This window comes from Pan troglodytes, chromosome 3 (assembly GCF_028858775.2).
Source record: "Pan troglodytes isolate AG18354 chromosome 3, NHGRI_mPanTro3-v2.0_pri, whole genome shotgun sequence".
Taxonomy (NCBI): Eukaryota; Metazoa; Chordata; class Mammalia; order Primates; family Hominidae; genus Pan; species Pan troglodytes.
The window spans coordinates 15,237,638-15,257,875 of NC_072401.2; the positions used below are offsets into that span (position 1 = coordinate 15,237,638).

At 40.7% G+C, this 20,238-nt stretch overlaps 1 long non-coding RNA gene across 4 annotated transcripts in view; it reads right to left on the reverse strand.

Annotated features, from left to right (window-relative positions):
* Positions 1-20,238, reverse strand: part of LOC107974202 (uncharacterized) — a 386,436-nt gene that overhangs the window by 276,365 nt on the left and 89,833 nt on the right. For 3 of the 4 annotated variants that reach the window (XR_008547453.2, XR_008547454.2, XR_008547455.2), the window contains exons 3-5: positions 9,820-9,922; positions 9,077-9,171; positions 7,796-7,832 (exon numbers count right to left, since the gene is read on the reverse strand). The exons of the other annotated variant lie outside the window; for it this stretch is intronic. This is a non-coding gene — a long non-coding RNA (uncharacterized LOC107974202). The remainder of the gene's footprint in view (positions 1-7,795; positions 7,833-9,076; positions 9,172-9,819; positions 9,923-20,238) is intronic. 4 annotated transcript variants of the gene reach the window in all.

Below are 20,238 nucleotides of genomic sequence, written 5' to 3' on the forward strand. Positions count from 1 at the left end.
TCCCTGACTGGAAGGTGCAGCATTTAGACCTCTTTCCATGGTCATGTTGCATTCTCCCCATGTGCCTCTGTCTTCAGATGGTGTTTTCCTCTTCTTAGAAGTATGCCAGTCATATTGGAGGAAGGACCCATCCTAATGACCTCATCTTAACTTGATCAAATTTGCAAAGACCCAAATTATTTCCAAATAAGGCCATGTTGCCAGGTACCAGAGGTTAGAAATTTAACATGTTCTTTGTGGGTTCACAATGCAACCCATAAGAGGGATGACAAATGCAGAATGGTGCATCATGGATCCAGGGGAGGCAGATGGGGAAACTGAGGCACATACTTGGAACTTTTGGTCAATTTGTTTCTCTCCTGTTTCCCAGCATGAGTCTCCCATCATGGCTATGCACTCTGCAGGGAGGAAAACTGTGGCACAGGTCAGAAGTATTGAGGGAAACTCCTTCATAAGAAGCCAAGGAGTTGGCAGTCAGCGTTTCTCCTTGACACCTACTATGCACTGCACCCACTCCAATCACCTAATTGAATCCTCCCAAAAACCCTATGAGGTTACAAAAGGTGGAAGTGAAGCAACTCATGAATGATTAAGCAGCTTACTGCTGATAAGGTTCAGGGCTGGAATTTGAATCCAGCTCTGCCTGGCTCCAGAGCCTGTGAATAGACAAGAACCATTTAACAGAAAATTTGTCACAGATGTTCAGTGCTGCATGCACATGAAGAATTAAGGTTAGCATATTGTGATATCATTGTGGATCCTTCATTGTTATTTGCCACATGGAAATGGCAACCACCCCATGTGGAACAGCTCACCAAGGAGATGCAGGGTTACTTATTTAATCGACTGCCCTCCACCTTTCCTCTCCTTTCCTCAAATCCCATTTTGTCTCTGGGCACAGATGGAGCATTCACTGGGGTGTTTGTGCAGCTGTAGCCTATGGGGACTCCCACAAATCAGCCACAGGGTGGAGCACTAAGATGTGGTGTTGCATCTGTGACTGCTCACCACACCCAAGTTGTCTTCCCTGCTGTCCACCAGCTCTGTGACCTTAGGCAAGTTACCTAACATCACTGAGCTTCTGTTTTCCCATTTGTAAAATGAGGATAATTATACCTATTCAGAGGTTGTTGTGAAGATTAAGGTAAATGTGGCAACACATGAAAAACCAGTGGTATAGCACCTGATACCTAGTATATGTTTAACTAATATAACTTTCTTAGGTCTATAAGCCAATGGGTTCTCCTATATTTTAGCTCATTGCCCTAGATTCCTATGACATGATCTAAATGGGGAAGGAGTGGAATGAGAGATCACTTTAACCTTAAAACACAAAAAAATGGGATTTTTCTCAAAGGCAGTCATATTTCAAACCAGGGGGTGCAGGGTATAAGAAAGCACAGGGACCTTTAGTTTCCTAAGGCAGGCATAAGGTGGCTAGATGACTTGAAACAACTGGAATGTATCTTCTCACAGTTCTGGAGGTTGGAAGCTTGAAATCAAGGTGCTGACAGAGCCATGCTACCTCTGAAGCTCCTAGGGGATGAGACTTCCTTGCCTCTTTAAGCTTCTGGTAGTTACAGGAGTTCCTCAGCCCAAAAATGCATCGCTCTGATCTCTCTGTCCATCTGCACATAGTCTTCTGCCTGTGTCTTTGTGTCTTCACTTGGCTATCTTCTTATAAAGATGCCAGTCATATTGGATTAGAAACTCACCTTACTCCAGTATGACCTCATTTTAACTAATTGCTTCTACAATAACCCCATTTTTAAATAAGTTAACATTCTGAGGTACTGAGCATTAGAACTTCAGTATACTCTTTGTGTAAGACACACCATAAATGACCATGTGGACTGAACTTCCAGAGAATTGATTTCCACTCCCGCAACCAGGGCCTAGGCTGTGGTTTGCCTGATGGGGTCATTGAACCCTTAGGCTCAGGAGAACCCAGCATGCATAAATCTCTTCCCAAGTCTACATTCAGTGACATCATGCTGATGGTTTGAAGTCAGCCAGGTGGGAATATTCACACCATGCAAATTAGTAAAAGCTGCTCAGAGAGCCTGTTGTTCAATATTCACCAGCCCACTACTGTAAGTCACTAAGCTAAGGGAGTCACTTGTCTACTGTGAGATAGAAAAGACCCAAGACCCATGGGTTTCAGGAGAGTGTGTAGAACTGTAGAGAACTCCACTATTTATTGAGGAAGTCAGTTCACTTCTCCAAGAAAGTATGTAAATGCAGGATACCTCCCCTCTGCTACCCAACAGGCCCATGTTGAAGGCTGAAAGAGATAATGGTATAAGTACAATGTGTACTTATACACATTGTATAATTTGTATACACATTGTATAACAGAATTTTGCTTTTTTTTTTAACAGAATCTTGTTTTATTCAGCATGAAAAGTACAAAAAGCCTCAGACATAATCCACAGTGGGTGTACTAGTGCATTCTCATGCTGCTATAAATAACTGCCTGAGACTGGGCAATTTGTAAAGAAAAGAGGTTTAATTGACTGTGGGGCTAGGGAGGCTTCAGAAAACTTACAGTCATGGTGGAAGGAAAAGCAAACATGTCCTTCTTCACATGGCAGCAGGAAGGAGCAGAATGAGAGCTGAATGAAGGGGGAAGCCCCTTATAAAACCATCAGACCTCATGAGAACTTATTCACTCTCATAAGAACAGCATGGGGGAAACAGCCCCCATGATTCAATTATCTCCCACCGGGCTCCTCCCATCACATGTAGTGATTATGGGAACTACAATTCAAAATGAGATTTGGGCATGAACACAGCCAAACTGCATCATTCTGTTCATGACCCCTCACAAATCTTATGTCTTCATATTTCAAAACATAATCATGCCCTTGCAACAGTCGCCTAAAGTCTTGTCTGAGACAAGGCAAATCCCTTCTGCCTATGAGCCTGTAAGAATCAAAAGTTAGTTACTTCCTAGATACAATGAGGGTATAAGCACTGATTAAATACATCCCTTCCAAATGGGAGAAATTGGCCAAAACACAGGGCTACAGGCCCCATGCAAGTCTGAAATCCAGTAGGGCAGCCAAATTTTAAAGTTCCAAAATGATCTCCTTTGACTCCATGTCTCACATCCAGGTCACACTGATACAAGAGGTGGGCTCCTATGGCCTTGGGCAGCTCTGCCCCTGTGGCTTTGCAGGGTACAGCTCACCTCTCAGCTGCTTTCATGGGCTCTTGTTGAGTGTCTGTGGCTTTTCTAGGCACACAGTGCAAGCTATTCATGGATCTACCATTCTGGGGTCTGGAGGACAGTGAACCTCTTCTCACAGATCCACTAGGCAGTGCTCCAGTGGGAACTCTGTGTCGGGGCTCCAACCCTACATTTCCCTTCCACACTACCCAAGCTGATGTTTTTTATGAGGGCTCTTCCCATGCAGCAAACTTCTGCCTGGACATCCAGGCATTTTCATACATCCTCTGAATTCTAGGTACAGGTTTCCAAACCTCAGTTTTTGACTTCTGTGTTCATGCAGGCTAAACACCACGTGAAAGTCATCAAGGCTTGGGGCTTAGACCCTCCAAAGCCATGGCCCAAGCTGTACCTTGGCCTCTTTTAGCCATGGCTGGAGAGGCTGGGATGCAGGGCATCATGTCTCTAGGCTGTATACAGCAGGAGGGCTCTGGGCTTGCCCATGAAACCATTTTTTCCTACTAGGGCTCTGCGCCTGTGATGGGAGTGGCTGTCATGAAGGTTTCTGAAATGCCCTGGAGACATTTTCCCCATTGTCTTGATGACTAACATTCTGCTCTTCATTACTTATGTAATTTTCTGCAGCAGGCTTTAATTTCACCTCAGAAAATGGGTTTTTCTTTTCTATTGCATTGTCAGGCTGCAAATTTTCCAAACTTTAATGCTATTCTTCCTCTTGAGTGCTTTGCCGCTTAGAAATTTCTTCTGCCAGATACCCTAAATAATCTCTCTCAAGTTCAAAGTTCTACAGATCTCTAACACAGGGCAAAATGCCACCAGTGTCTATGCTAAAGCATAACAAGGGTCACCTTTACTCCGGTTCCCAACAAGTTTGTCATCTGAGACCACCTCAGCCTGGACTTCATTGTCCATATCACTATTAGCATTTTGGTCAAAGCAATTCAATGAGTCTTTGGACTCATTCCAAACTTTCCCACATCTTCCTGTCTTCTGAGCTCTCCAAGCCTCTAGGAAGTTCCAAATTTTCCCACATTTTCCTGTCATATTCTGAGCTCTCCAAATGTTCCGACCTCTGCCTGTTACCCAGTGCCAAAGTCACTTCCACATTTTCAGATATCCTTATAGCAGCACCCCACTCTACTGGTACCAATTTACTGTATTAGTCTGTTCTCATGCTGCTATAAAGAACTGCCCAAGATTGGGTAATTTATAAAGAAAAGAGGTTTAATTGACTCACAGTTATATGGGGCTAGGGAGGCCTCAGGAAACTTACAATCATGGTGGAAGGGGAAGCAAGTATGTCCTTCTTCACATGGCAACAGGAAGGAGAAGAATGAGAGCCAAGCGAAGGGGAAGCTCCTTATAAAACCATCAGATCTCGTGAGAGCTTACCATCATGAGAATATCATGGAGGTTCAATTACCTCCCACCAGGTTCCTCCCACCACATGTGGGGATTATGTGAACTACAATTCAAGATGAGATTGGGGTGGGGACACAGCCAAACCATATCAGTGAGTGTCCAATAAATATTTATTAAATTGAAGTATTACTATCTTAATCAGAAGAGTGGGTTTTCTGTAGTTTGTTCATAATTTACCTCCAAAAAAAAAGCATAAGTAAGTCTAGGATATTGACCAGTTGCTAAGCCAGAATGACTTCTTAAAAGACCTTGTCAACAATTTACCCAGCAGTGGCTAATGCTTTTCTGTCTGTCTCCAACTGGGACCCAGAAGAGAACATCATCTCTTTTCTCCTTCGTTTTCCCACACTTCCACCACCTTGTACACAGCTCCTATTCTAAGGCCTTACTTGGACTCTGAAATTAGCATCATAATGGGTCTTCCAGCTTCATATCTGCCCCACCAACTCAACTACTTCCTCATTTTGCTCCTGGGGTTTTCTTTGTAAAGACGTATCTGACCATTTCATCCCCCTGTCTAAAACCTGAAAATAATTTCTGTCACCCTCAAATACAATCCAAACTCCTTAGTATGGCATTCAAGTCTCTGGGGCTATTATCCAGTCTGGGTCTGGGTCTGGATAGGATCTTTTGATGCCTGATCCCACCTCAGATGCAGATGGGCAAGTAACCCAACTTAGCCAATTAGATTTTCCCAACCCTGGTCACTGTGGTTGGTAATCCAGGAAGACCACTGACCCAAATAAGGCCAATCAGTCTTACCTGGGGTTTATTTTTTAAAAAACAATAAAGTTCCTCTTTATTTCAAGTCATTAGGCTGGAAATAAATAATTCTAGACATATCTATGATTGTTTCTTACCGCATAGGAATTCTATATTCCATCTTGGCAATAAGAAAACACACATACACACACACACACACACACACACACACACAAACAGAGAGAGAGAGAGAAAGAGAGTCTCAGGAAAGCGAAGATAGAAAGCTAGAGGCAGAAGAGAGAAGGAGGTCTTTAAGTTTGGGTCCAGTTGCTCTGGGGCCATCTTTTTTGGCCCAACTCATGCTTTGCCACACAAGTCCGTCTCCATTCCACCTAAACCATCTCCAGTTGGGTTTCTGTGATGGAAAAGAATCCTCACAAACAAGACAACCATTGACATTCTGTCCCCAGCTTGTCCTTCCAGCCTTGCCCATTTTTCTTCCCTGGACTCTCTCCTCCATACCTTTGCACAATCTGATGTATATTGCTAAAATTCTCTTGTCCACTGTTTAGGCTTCTACTTTTTTTTCATCTTGATTGTGTGTTTCTTTGTAAGCTTTTGGTCTGTCTTTCCCAGTGTGGATGAATTTCAAATGATCAAAGTATAAATTCACTGCAGTATCCCTGACACCTAGACAGGGCTGGGGATATAGTATTTGTACAACAAATATTTTGCTGAAGAAATAAACACATTTATCCTCAAAATGGGAGAGAAGGTGGTCATGATAAAAGGTTGCAGGCTTAATGTCTTAGCTTTGCTAGACTATGAACTCGCTGAGAGCAGGCAACAATTCTTACCATGTCAAAAGCCCCAGCCCAGTGTGCAGTTCCTTGCGCATGGGGGTGCCCAGTAAAAGGGAATAGGCTCGCTTTGTCTATAAGCCTGTGGGGTCTGAAGAAAGCCCCAGGAATCCCTAAACATTAGGGGCACTCAATAAACCTGTGTTTAAACCTAGGTGACAATTAGCCTAGTTTTAAGCACAGTTTTAATGAGTGCCCCCAATGACTTCTGGCTTCTTCCCTACTCTTTTGGAAGGAATAATAAAATTAATTTATTATTGATAAGAGCAGCCAATAACTTATCTCTTACTAAAGGCAATATAATTTTTTCATAATTTTGCAGTTTTGTAGTATTATGTAATTTAGTCTATAGAAGAACCTTATATTGAAGCTATTATAAGTCTTTCCTTTTTACAGATTAGGAATTGAGGCTCAGAGCTGTTAAGTGACTTGCTCAGAAGCCCATGACAGTCAGTGTCAGGGAAGGACTGGAATCTGGGGCCATCGTCAACTAGCCCCTCCGCCACCACTCACTTAGTGGACACTCTGAGGCAGGCCCCATACTCACATTCAGGATAGAGATATCAGTGGGACACAACGCCTGTCCTTGAAGGGAACACAGAAACTGATGGCAACATGCAAGGGAGAACATCAGGGTAAGGTACAGGGAACAGAAGCTGAGGGTAGCGGGAACAGCAGCATCAGAAAAGGTCATGAGGACTGAATTTTGGAAGGTGAGTAGGAGTTAGCTTGGAAAGGAAGCAGAAAGGAATAGAGAAGAAAACAGGAAGCATTCTCCAATAAAGAGACAAGGGTCTTTGAGGGCTAAAACCAGAGTTGGCAGTAGCTCCTTAATTAACAGGACTCAAAGGTCAGGATTTGAGGTAAGGAATGGGAAGAGGGAAGGGGTAGATGATCAAAATTCCAAAAGGCCATTAGTGTCTCATCAGGGAGTCAGACCATCCTGAAGATTTGTGACTAGAACAAATACAGCACAGTGTCCTAGGAATGGACTTAGGAATCAGAAAAACATAGGCTGTTATAGCCTCAGTTTGGAAAACAGAGCCCCAGGTAAGATCCTATATGATAGTTCTTTATTATGTATCCCAGAGAGTAGAAGTGAGGGAAAAGGAAGACGAAATAGGAACATAGGTTGAAATAAAATAAAAAGATGCATTATCAATTTGGCTGCCACAAGGTACAACTAGTTGCTTGATTCTGTAGGACTGTTCTTCAAGAATATATATAAAATGTATGATTGCATAGCCTGCCCAGGGTAATAATCAGTATACCTGATTCTACCTCCTACTGATCAAAGATTCATCCCATGGAGCATTAATTCTCCAGTTCTTGTGGGCTGGGTATGCACAGGTGACTAAAGGTACTGTGCAGTTGGGGTCACAGAGAAGCCCCAGGACAGAAGGCAGCAGGCATAGGGTGGCTGGGTGAGGTGGTGTCAAGTCACCTCTGCCTGAAGTGAGTGGAACTCACGCTGAGCTTATTGCTATAGCAGCCCCTGAAACAAAAAACCAAGTGAAGCCAAGATATAGGTAAGTCTTGTGCAAACTGTCCCAACGCCTGCTATGTTTCTTACGTGTGCCTCAGTTTCCTGTGAATAAAATGGAAAGAGTAATTGTACCTGGCTCATGAGAAAGTTCCAGTGCTCACAGTTGTTCCTAGAACATAGAAAATGCTCAATAAATAGCAGCTATTCTTATTACTACTGTCATCATCAAAAACAATGGTATGATCAAACTAACTTTGCCAGAGATTTACACTTTGAGTCATTGATTTTTAACCTATTATTATATATACAAAAGTTTATCATTAAAAATGCACGAGTAACCTTGAGCTTTAAAAATAAAAATGCAGCACTTTTTAAAATCCCTTTTATCTCTGTTCCTGGAATCAAATTGACCTCTCTCTAAAAACGTGACTTGGAAAGCACCATGAATGAGGACACAGAAGATGTGGGCCTCAGTTTCACCTTTGTACAGAGCTGTGTGTCCTTAACAATTCCATTTGTTCCAACCAACAGAATGTATTGATTCTGGGGGGAAGGCCCTGGGTCTTGCCCTACAGACAAAGATCAGTCAGGGTTAGTCTTCTGAGATCTCAGTCTAGGAGGTGAATACAGACCCTGAAACATCTGACTCTGGTATCAGACAGTAAAATTTTCACAAACATTACAAATAACCAAGGAGCAACCAGAGAATCACATGGAGTCTCTAGAAAATTGGTTTCCTCACTGGTCACAGGAATCCAACAGAGCGTCCCAAGTATGGAGCATAAATCTCTAGTAAAATTGAGGCAATTTAGATGGTATACAGACAGGACATTAAATAAATTATAATTAATAGTGTAGTAAGAAAGTAATTCTCTTTACAATCCTTCTGGTTCTTTCAGGAGGTAGCCGCCATCTGGAACTTGATAATCTTCACTTTTAATAAAGAAAATATGAGACCAGTGGCTTGCTCAAAGTTTTTGGCTAACTTGGTATTTGTGTATAATTGTATAAATTTGTTTCATTTTACATTTTTTCGTAATTTTTATGTAAAGTTTTACTTTTTAATTGAAGATAACAATATATTGCTTTTATTTTAGACATAGTCATTTAAGTTTTAAAAAGTAACTTGATTGAAAAACACATTATATAAAGACAGTACAGATGCTATGTAAATGTAAGGAAATAATTTTTCACTATATGATTCAATATAAAGTAATCACTTTGATGGATAGCATCAAATATAGCAAAATCATAAAGGTGGAATGAAAATTTCTGAAGTTGGGGAAATATTGGAGTAGATGACTTAGAAGCCCTCCTGTTTTCTAAGTATGTTTTGTCTATTATACAAATACTTATGGAAAACACATCTGAGAAGAGTCCTTCAAGGGCGCTGACTCTGCGAGGGTGATTTACCTGCTTCATCCTCTGTGGCTTGGAATGAGGATATGATGGATTTAGCCAAAGCAGTCATTTTTGACCATGAGGTGGTCTTGATGATGGATGCCAAACTCCAGGAGAAGAAAGAAAAGAGATTGGGACACCATTGAATATAGTACCACTAAAGCCAAAGGAGTCCTAGGCTATCTACTGGTAGGCTTCTTTTATATGATACTGAAATAAACTTCTTTCTTGTGTATTCTACTGAATTTTTAGAGTTTCTGTCAGATGCAGCTGAACCTAATATTAAATGATGTAGCATTTATTTCTTGCAAGAGAGGTACTATGAGAAATGAAATCTAAAATACAGTATTACCTCATTGCATAAAGTCCTACAGGCAAATATTATGGACTAGGATATTGCAAGTAGAAAAGCTGAAGTCCCATGCTATATGATAGCAAAACAGTTTGCCAATCTATTGACTAACAGAAGTTGGAACACAGACCACACACTCACTTAGGCTATACCATTAGGAGAGAGGAAAGGAAAAGTCAAGAATGTTGATATATTAGTTATCTATCACTGCATAAAAATTACCCCCCAAACTTAGCAGTTTAACACAGCAAAGCATTTATTATCTGACAGTTCCTGTGGGTCAAGAATCTAAGCACAATTTAGCTGGTTCTCTCTGGATTAAGATTTCTTTTAGAATTGTAATCAAGATTTTTCCTGTGGCAACAGTATCATCTGAAGACTCAGCGGAAGGAGATCCACTTACAAGCTCACTGATGTAGTTGGCAAGATTCAGTTCTTCAATCAAAGGCCTCCTTCAATTTCTTGCCATGTGGATCTCTCCAGAGAACAACTCACAATCATCTTTCCTGAGAGAGCAAGTGATAGGATAAGAGAGAAAGTATACCCAAATCATAATCTCACAAGTTGTATTTATCACCCTGTTGTGTTGTGAAGTGTATCAGTAAATTCAGCCCACATTCAAGGGGTGTAGATTACACAAGTAAATTCCAGAGGGTAGGGATCATTAGGGACCATCATAGTTGCTTACCATAGTTGATATGTGATAACACTGTCTGCCACTTTCAACAAAGATTCACAAAAAATAAAGTCAAACACCACCTATCCATTTACAAAAAGAATAGCAAGAAATGAAGCTTTGCTTTGTCTGCAGACTAAAATCTAAGCTCCCTAAGAGGCCATAATTGGAGGTCTAGAAAGATTATAGTCTAACCTGAATCTGTTATCAGCAGCTGCAGGCTTAGCATCAAATAAACTTGCTGGTGAAATGAAAATAAGTGAATTGCTTCCTGACCAAAGCCTATTGTTTCAGATGGCCATCAAGCTAGGGGAGAAGAATGGACAGATCACAGAGGTCTCTGATTGAAATTCAAGAGCCGTCAGGTTTAAAATCTCTAGCTGGACAAGATTCGGGGCTGTGGTCACTTATATGTGGAACTTTCCAGAAGCATATGGAACAGGAACCTTCTAAGTTATTAAGCAAGAAACTGCCCCATGAGAGTTGTTATTTGTTATGGACTTGTGGCTGTTGGGTTTGTCCAACCCTCTCCTTTACTGAGTGGAGGTTCTTTCTGCAGGAATGCTGTTTCTGCTTCACTGCTGGTTGCTGGTGGACAAGGAGTGAGAAGGAGATAGGTTGTGTCAGTGTGTAGGTCACTGGGGTTTAAGGAGATAAAATCAGACCTGGCGAAGAGAACTGCACATCTTCCAAGATCCTAGACTTTCAGCAAATAAAGCACCTGGAGATACCAAGGTCCTCTTCCTTGGATGGGGATTATATTCTACATATAAAAAAAATGTAGGTTTGCGCTGGGCGTGGTGGCTCATGCCTGTAATCCCAGCACTTTGGGAGGCTGAGGTGGGTGGACCACGAGGTCAGGAGTTCGAGACCAGCCTGGCCAATATGGTGAAACCCTGTCTGTACTAAAAATACAAAAATTAACTGGGTGTGGTGGTGTGCACCTGTAGTCTCAGCTACTCAGGAAGCTGAGGCAGAAGAATCACTTGAACCCAGGAGTCGGAGATTGCAGTGAGCCGAGATCGTGCCACTGCACTCCAGCCTGGGCAACAGAGTGAGACTCTGTCAAAAAAAAAAAAAAAAAAAAAAAGGAGGTTTGGAGGTTAGGCAGCTAAAGGATCAACTGTGACAGAAATTGTTTGATGACTACCTAGTATCTATTGTCTTCTTTTGCACAGTCTAAATATTGGAGCCTCCAAAATGAAATACTCCTTGAAACTATAGCATCTTTCACTCCTTTTGTCAATTGTTGTTCTGGGCGAATCCCCTCACACCCAGCAGAAAGTGTTGGTTTGATAGAAGAAGCAGAAATGAAGCTGGAACTATTAGGAATCAAAAGACGGAAGGAAAACCTGAAACAGATAAAGTTTGTGTATTAATCTGTTCTCACGCTGTCATAAAGAGCTACCTGAGACTGGGTAATTTATGAAGAAAAGAGGTTTAACTGACTGACAGTTCCACAGGTTGTACAGGAAGCATGGCTGGAGAGACAGAAATATATGACCATGGCAGAAGGGCGAAGGGGAAGCAAGCACCTTCTTCACATGGTGGTCGGGGACCAGGGGGAAGAGAGAGAGAGAGAAAGGGAAGGGAGAAGTGCTACACAGTTTCAAACAACCAGATCTCATGAGAACTCATTCACTATCACGAGAGCAGCAAGGGGGATGTCCACCCCATGATCCAATCACCTCCCACCAGGTCCCTCCCCTAATATCGGGGATTAGAATTCAATATGAGATTTGGGTGGGGACACAGAGCCAAATCATAGCAGTGTGGCTTGAAGGTTCTGCACAAGCAGCCCCCAAATGGAGTTGAAAAAGTACAATAGACACATTTTATCCACTTGGCAGTTTTTTCAACTTTTGGCAATAGTCAGGATAGAGCCTGTGAAAGTTAAAACTTCAGGACTCATTTGGAAGTTGGGACACTAAGTTCCTCCACTTTGATGTGGTCTTTCTGTTGTGGAGAAGAAAACTAGAAATAAAGGAAGTGAAACAGAAAATGAAGGAGTGAGCAATACTCAGCACAGATGGCTTAATTCAAACAACAGGATGAAGCTGATTGCTTCCCTGACACTGATTATGTGCGGCCACTGTTCTGAGCGCTATACATACACTGCTAATCACTTCACTTTCTCAGCAAGGGGATACTCTCTATCTCCATTTTACATATGAAGAGACTGAAGCTCAGATAGCCTACCAGCCAGGATCCTAACCCAGGCATTCGGTGTCTAGGGACCATGTGCCTAAGGATCAGCTCCTCTGTGCAAAATTGTTTGAGTCAGCTAGGGAAGGAGTGTATGAATCAATTACAGTATGACCAAATTTATAAGTAAGTAAATTACTGAATGCATACATTTACAGACAAATGAACTGAATAAATATATAGACAGCATCACTTTTCTGAGAACTAAAAAGGATTTGGCAAATCTCCTTAGTCTTTATCTTGAGATATATCCTCCATGAAATCTTTGAATCTAATCAAAACTGCCACTAAGGGAAGGCAGGTTGTTATTTGCATCGTTGTAGGTACCATAGGGGAGGAGAAGCCAGGGTAGGGAAGAGAGGGAGAGAACATCAACGCAGCTTCACTCTTTCCTCTAAGGCCAGCCTTGGTGCCTCCCATGCCACAGAGTCCAAATCACCCACCAGTTACTTTCCAAGGAAATTATATTTTCTCTTCCAAAATGTTATTATTACGGATTTATTTGGCTTTGATTAAAGAAAAAATAGGGGGAAAACTGCTATCAGTCACTCACATTTCATTGTCCATTTATTTATTCACTAATTAATTTGCTGGACATTTATTAAGTCTGTGTGCCAGGATTTGTGTCAGATCCAGCTTTGCCTTGAGAGGAGAGTTGTTGTCTTAGGTTTGATTCCCCTGGAGGTAGACTGAGACCAGAATGGGTGTGCAAGAGGTCTGTTTGTAAGCAATCCCAGGACAACTGGCACAAGCGTGTGAGTAGCAGAGTCAGATTGGGCAGGGAAAGAAGCTAATAGAGGGTATGCCTTCCTGCCGGTTAGTGCAGAGCTCAGTTTTACCTGGGCAACCCTGGAACATGTTGTAGAACATAACTCCAAGGGACCCTGCCCAAGGGGTGATGAGATAGGCTCATGAAGAAAAGAGGTTTAATTGACTCACAGTTCTACAGACTGTACAGGAAGCATGGTTGGGGAGGCCTTAGGAAACTTATGATCATGGCAGAAGGGCAAAGGGGAAGCAAGCACCTTCTTCACATGGTGGAGCAGGAGTGAGAGGGAGAGTGAAGGAAGAAGTTCTACACAGTTTCACAGTTTCAAACAACCAGATCTCATGAGAACTCACTCACTATCATGAGAATAGCAAGGGGGAAGTCCAGAGTCTTATCATCTAACTCCCATCCATAATTGGTTGAGGTGAGGGCTGCTCCCAGGTACCATAATCCCCTTGCACTTTTGGTTTCCCTGTCTGTGATGCAGAAAATTCTCTCAGACTGAAAGCTGCAGGTGCTTGGAGTAGGATACTGTAGGCATGCACTAGAATGGTGAGTGCCAAGAGGATATAGCATGGGTAAGACCCCGCAGCATCTGCTACAAATGAACACGTAGATGATTAATTTAAGCAGAAGCTAGAATAGGAATATGACCCTGGTACTACAAAAGCACATAGAAGAGAATGATTGATTTATTCTCCACTAGGCTTCCCTGACCACACAAGCACACACTTGTACACACATATCCATGCATGCACATGTACACACACATGCATACCTATGCGCAGATGCACACACACATGCACACACACACTCCTCTTCATTCCACAGCTCACACGTAATTCTTTATCAGGTAACTTGGCTAAATGCTTATGTTCTCCTGTTTACAAGGATGAAGGCTGTCCTTTTGAGACCTCAAGCCTTGGAAAGACTGTGATTCCTCTTCTGATATGGAATTCAATGTAAAATCACCCTAACATATAAATATGCGTATGGAAGTTCAAGCTAGTTGTGATTTTTCTGATGTTGATAAACCAGTTTTTTTTTGTATGTGCAAAAAAATGTCATATTATTTCCAAACAATTTCTTGGTGTCCCTGTTTTGTTTGTGTCTCAGGTGCATACTTGGTGTGCCCATTGGGTGGTCTCTACACTCTTCACAAAACTAATGCATCATGCGGAGGAGGGTGACCTTGTCCACTTTAGAATCAGTGGTTTCTGCAAGGCCTGGTAACATTAGGCATAGAGTGGGAAGTCATTCAATGCTAGATGGATGGGTGGGTGGGTGGGTGGGTGGATGGATGGATGGATGGATGGATGGATGGAGAGAAATATGAGTGAGCTCTATTTGAAGAGAGAAATCCTAGGACATGTCAGAGCTTTCAAAGATGAAGTAAGCTCTAAACCTAGACTTGGAGGATGGCCATTGGATATCTTCAGATGGGGATTCAGTGTGGGAGATAGGGAACACCTGACTTTTCAGGTGTGTTGAAAAACACCGTTCAGTTTAACTTAGTTGTACTATGGGATTGGAATTCATCAGGCTCCTGAGGTTAGAGTTTCTCAGGGCCTGCTAGTCAGCTTGACTTGGGAAGACCACACAGGTGGTCTCTGAAGTTGTCAGCAGCTTTGGCCACTGCCACAGATAATTTATTCCCTCTGCTGGAACTTCAGCTACTGAGAGGGACAGGCTAATTGGGTCTTCCTGGCAATCCACGTCAGCTAGAAGCTCCCTGCTACAATCCCTGCACCTCCTTTCTAACCTTTTGCAGTGCCAAGGCATAAAGAGAAGGAACATTTATAAAGCACATGCCTGCTGAGAATACCCTGTTGTGATTGTTTTCCCCAGTTCAGGCAATCCCTGCCAGCTACTTCAAAGGCTTTTGAAGTTACTGCTAATTTAAAAGCAATAATAAGATTGACACTGAAATGCTTCCCAGCTGGTTTTTCTGGGCAATAACTCTCACCAGTTCCTTTACAACCTGCTTTCTGTTACAGTTTGGGGTTTGGAAAACATGGGCTTCTAAAACACTCAAACAGAACAGAACATGTTTCTAAAACAAAGAAATAACATGATCCTAGCACAGATAAAAACATGTTCTTCTCCATTTAGGATATATTTCTTAACAATGAATGTCAGTGAAATGTACCTAGCCCAGTACCTGGCACTTAACAGAGTGCTTATAGCAAGTGTGGGGTCAGTGAGTCCTAGGTTTAAAACTCAAGTCTTCCACTTATTAATTGGTTGTTCTTAGACAAGTTATTTAATGTCCATAAAACTCCAAGTTATCCTCTAAAAATAGAGTATAAAAGTACCTCCCATGAAAGCTAGTTAAGAAAGTGGAAACTCAAGGATTTAATAAAAACACAGGTGTAAGATTCAGATCGGAGATGAAAGCTTAGCTTTGCCACTTTCCAGCTGGTAACCTAGGGCTTAGTCAATTCACCTAACCTCCCTGAGACTCAGTTTCTTTACCTATAAAATGGAAATAATAAGACATCTCTCATAACTCATATAGTAGACATAATAGGAATTAAATTTTATGACATAATATTTAATGGCACAGTATTTGGTACTGAGTTCAGTAAAATGACAGCTTTTATAGATGTAAAGATGAAATGAGAAAAAGTATCCAAGTAGCTGTCCCAGTATCTGGCACTTAACAGACTGTTGCACAAGCTTTTTCTATTTTAAAACCATTTTCATTGACATGTCTCTATCGGCTGTTGCCTCATAATCAGCTTTCTCAATGTTCAGTGATTAATTTTATCACTGTTTTTATTATTGTCACAGTGATTTAATCATTTTAAACATTCTGTCAATGTTTAAGCTCCAGCTTAGAACAGTAACAGTTTAACATGGCTCATGAGTTGCCCCTTCAGCTGCAGGCTGGGAGTTCTTCTGACCCAGAATAGCTTTGGTTGCAATTGTTTGTCTGCTCCACAGTTTTGTATCCTCCGGCAGGCTAGCCCCAGCTTGTTTATTTACATCAGAACCAGGCAAAGTCCCAAAAGTGAGTGGGAAAAGACTTGGAACTGGCATCTCACAGCTTCTGCCACATCATTGGTCAAAGCACATCACCAGACCAACCCAGATCCAAAGACTGGGGGAAAGACTGCATGTCTTGATGGGAGGTGCTGCAGAGTTATATGCAAAAGGGCATGAACATGGTGAGATGTGGAAAGAAATGTGTCCATTATCGCAATCTATCATATTGCTCCAAAATAAATTGTAGACATTTTACCATGAGTTCGTCATGAGAACTCAGATGCTCAATCTTCAGGCATAGGCTCAGAAACAGCCTGTCAGCTCCTTGGAAGTGACAGACTATGAGCTTTTCTTTTTTAAGAAAACCGGTTAGCCATGTAATTTGCCTCATATGTCCTTGGAAGAACTAACCTGGCATTGCTTTACTCACACTATCTGCCTGAGCCTTCCCACACTCATAGTAGGGGTGCTGAGTGGCAGTCCTATGGATTGTCATTATACAGCAGCTGCAATGCTGTTACCAAAGCAGGGATAGCAAATGGGCATGATGCAGCTCCTGAATGCCAACCTTGCCACAGGCCCATCAAACCACCTAAGTTAGGGTGGGTAGCTTAGCTAGGATCCAGAATTGTTGGGGTTACCAGAAAGGGCAGAGTCAGTGCCCTCAGGGATGGGAGAGGATCAGAATGTCAATTCTTTCCCATCTTAGTCATAGCTAGGGTGGGAATTCAAACTGACTCAAGGGAAAGAGAATATGGTTATTTAAATCTGGTATCATTAAAGAGCACAGGAGATATAGTCAGAATTGGTGTGAATCCCAGTTCTGCTGTTTACTCACTCTATGACCTTGGATGACTTGCTTACCACTCCTGGTTTCCATTCTTCCAATCTTCCTAATGGGGACAATAATATTTAATTTACAATGATACAATGAGGACTGGATTAAGGATACACCATATGTAAAACACATGACAGGTGGGCACTCAATAAATGTATATTTCACATTCTATCATACTAGCAGCCTTCTAAAATGGGGTATTAATAGAACAAATCAGAATGAGACATTTAAATAGTGAAGTTGAATACCTTCTTTTTGAAGTAGTAGGATCTGTGCACTAACTAGAGATGATGAAAAAAAATGGTTGCACTTGAAACTTCAGAAAACCCTACTCATATAAATGCCACCCCTACTTTCCAATACATTTGGCCCCATTATGACTTCTTATTTCTCAGCTTTTCTTTTATTGGCTTATCCGGATAGTCAGATTAGTCAGAGTTCTGTATGACTATGAAACCAAAGCATGGTAGAACACTAAGGGTCTGAACTCAAGCTTTCTGTTTCCATATTAAGTCACTTAGGTTAGGGAGAAGACTCAAAGCTGCCACTAATGCAGAGCAAGTCCTAGAAGCTGGGTTATCGCAGGACCAGCTTTGGTTTCAGGCAGAACTTACACTAAGGTTCCTAAACTATCTTTTTATCTTTCCATTAAGAATAACCCAAGAGTATTTTTTTCAGCCAAGGTTTACACTGGAATATAAATTTTATTTAGTACAATTCTCAATAACTTACTAAATATGTATATGTGAGAGGTAAGGTGATATTACTAACAACTAGTATTTATTTGATGTCTACCATGTGTCAGGAACATTGAACACAATATATCTAATACTCACTATGACTCTAAGAATGGTGTATGGTTAAGGTGAGGTTGGGCTAAAGGTAAGGGAGACTCAAAAGGTAACAGTGGCTTAGGCAAAAGTTTACTGCTCTGTCTTTGTAAGTTCCAAGACAGAAAATAAGCTTATATACTGACTGTGTTCCAAACCATTTTCAAGAACCCAAGCTCCTCTGAATGTGAAGTTTATTCCCAAGATATCTTCAGAGTTCAAAATTATTGTTTGGCTGCCAGCCACTATGCCCACGTTCCAGCCAGCAGGGCAACATAAGGACCAACAATAAAGGTAAAGGGTGTGATCCACTTGTTTTTGTTTTTTTTTTTAAAAAAACTAATAAATAAATAAATTTGATAAATAAACTTACAAAATTTATTTATCAAATCTAGAAGTCTTTTGGGGAGTTCTTGGGGTTTTCTAGGTATAAGATCATATCATTAGCAAACAGAGATAATTTGACTTCCTTTTTGCCAATTTGGATGCCTTTAATAAGTAGCATTTCTATACATCAAAAATAAGCAAGGTGAGAACCAAATTAAGAAGTGAATCCCATTTACAATAGCTATAACAACAATACAACAACAACAACAACACCTAGGAATATATTTAACCAAGAAGGTAAAAGATCTTCACAAGGAACTACAAAACGCTGATGAAAGAAATTGTGGGTGATAAATACAAATGGAAGAACATTCCATGCTCACAGACTAGAAGAATCAATATTGTTAAAATGACCATACACTCAAAGCAATTAATAGGTTCAATGAAATGAATATCAAAATCCCAATGTCATTTTTCACAGAATTAGAGAGAAAAAAAAGCACTAAATTTCATATGGAACCAAAAAAGAGCCCAAATAATCAAGGTAATCCTAAGAAAAAAGAACAAAGCTGGAAACATTACATTAACTGATTTCAAATTATACTACAAGGTTATAATAATCAAAACAGCAAGGTACCATTATAAAAATAGACATATAGATTAATGGAACAGAATAGAAAACCTAGAAATAAATCCAAATACCTACAGACAACTCATCTTTGACAAAGCTGACAAAAACACACTGGGGAAAGAACACACTATTCAATGAATGGTGCTGAGAAAATTAGCTCGCCAAGTGGAGTGAAACTAAAACCCTATCTCTTATCATACATAAAATTTAACTCAAGATGGATTAAAGACTTAAATGTAAGTCCCGAAACTATAAAAAATACTAGGAAAAAGCCTAGGAAAAATTCTTCTAGACATAGGCCTAGGTAAAGAATTCATGACTAAGACCTCAAAAGCAAATTTAAAAAAATAGACTTAAATAAAAATCAACAGAGTAAAATGCCACCTGTATATTGGGAGAAAATATTTGCAAACTGTATGTTCAATGAAAGACTAATATCCGGAACCTACAAGGAACTCAATTCAACAGCAGAAACCAAACCATACCACTGAAAAAAGAACAAAGGGCACAAACAGACATTTTTTAAAGGAAGACATAAAAATGGCCAAGAAACACATGAAAAAATCCTCAACATAACTAATCATCAGAGAAATGCAAGTTAAAACCACAATGAGATACCATCTTAAACCAGTCAGAACACCTATTAAAAAATCAAGAAAAATAATAGATGTTGGTGAGGATGTGGAAAAAAGCAAATTGTTTATACACTGTTGGTAGGAACGTAAATTAGTGCCAACTCTATGGAAACCAGTATGGAGATATCCCAAAGAACTAAAAGCAGATCCACCATTTGATCCAGCTATCCTACTACTGGGTATATCCCAAAGGAAAAGAAATCGCAATATCAAAGATACCTGCACCTGTATGTTTATCACAGGACTATTCATAATATCAAAGATATGGCATCAACCTAAGTGTCCATTAATGGATGATTGGATGAGGAAAATGTATTATATACATATATACGATGTACTACTACTTGGCCACAAAAAAAAAAGAATAAAATCATGCAGCAATGTGGATGAACTTAAGCCTATCTAAAGTGAAATAACTCAGAAACAGAAAGTCAAATGCCACATGTTCTTACTTATAAGTGGTAGCTAAATAATGTGTACATATGGACATAGAGTGTGGAATAATAGACACTGGAGATTCAGAAGGGTGGGAGAGGGGTGACAGATAAGGAATTACTTAACAGGTACAATGTGTACTATTCAGATAATGGCTATACCAAAAGCCCAGACTTTACCACTATGCAGAACATCCATGTAACAAAATAGTACCTGTACCTACTAAGCCTACAAAAGATAAAAAAAAAATTTAAAAACATTTTCCAAGTAAGGACCTATGACACTTCAGCAAGAATATCACTAGCCAACACTTAGTCAAAGGCTTTAAGAGTAACTGGAAAATGTAGTCTTGATTCTGGCTAGCGATTTTCTAAGAAGAAAGAAGAAAATAGATACACAGGGAAAATTAGCAGTCTAGGCCATTGTTATTAAAATCTTCAAAATACAGAGTAGAAACAGCCTCAGAGATGTTGTCACTTGCTTAGCTA